Genomic DNA, 997 nt, shown 5'->3' with positions numbered 1-997 from the left:
AAATGCCAGGCCAGCAGGTGGCAGTGCCCTTCTGAGACCCAAGTTAGGAAAAAGTCCAGGTACTCAAGAGAAAGGGAGATGAAAAATCTCCATCTGTTAAAAGTCTAAGTTCCATTCATCCTTGAAGATCCAGCGGGAGGTGTCACCCCCTTACCCTTCCCAGGAGTGGCCCCTGACCCCTCAGTTCCAGATAGGTGACCCTCCTCTGTTGCTGCCTCTGTGAGACATCTTTATTCTATCATGTGAGGAATGTTTCCTGACTCCTCCACAACCTCTCGGGGGAAGGTATTTTATTCACCTGTGCATCCCTGGTGGTGGCACAGCTTTTAAAAATAACTGGGGATCAGAAAGAGGTGCTAAGAGCAGGCACGCTCTTCAAGGTTTTAGAAGTCAGTGAGCAGTTCCTTTTCTGCTTTGGATAAGACAAAAAATGAGTTTTAGCTGAAAGCACTGAGGCTAGACATGAGAAGGAGTAACCCAAAGAAGAATTCTGAATGGGAGACTAATATATACATGAGTCTCAGTGCAAGAGAAGGAACATATGCTGTTTCCTTGGGAGTGGCGCAGCTGGTGGTGGTTGTGGGAAGGTGGAACTCTTCAGAGGAAACAGACAAGAATAGGTGGCCGCTAGGGGCCCTATTTAGCCTGAGAATGCCAGAGGGATTGTTTCCTCCTCTACCCATCAGGATACCCTTCCATCCCACCCCCAGACCAGGATGCCAGAGAAGATAGGAATATAGACTTTAATCATTGTGCTGCTGTTATTAACCAGAGTGCAATTAATCCATCTTTTGTGGATTTTGATGCCACAGTGTAAATGAGAAGGTTTCACATAGAAACACTCTGGGGGACCTTCAGTGACAAAAGGCCAGGCCTCCAGTGGGCAGGGCATGACAGAAGGTGAAATGGAATGAAGAGAGGTGTGGAGAGCAGACCCAGGGCTGGGGAATAGCCTTCCCCATCACTGCACATCCAGCAATGACCCCAAGATGAAAGG

Source organism: Otolemur garnettii, unplaced genomic scaffold (genome assembly GCF_000181295.1).
Source record: "Otolemur garnettii isolate 467f Iridium unplaced genomic scaffold, OtoGar3 scaffold00055, whole genome shotgun sequence".
In the NCBI taxonomy this organism is placed as follows: Eukaryota; Metazoa; Chordata; class Mammalia; order Primates; family Galagidae; genus Otolemur; species Otolemur garnettii.
Note: the sequence above shows the minus strand (reverse complement) of the source record.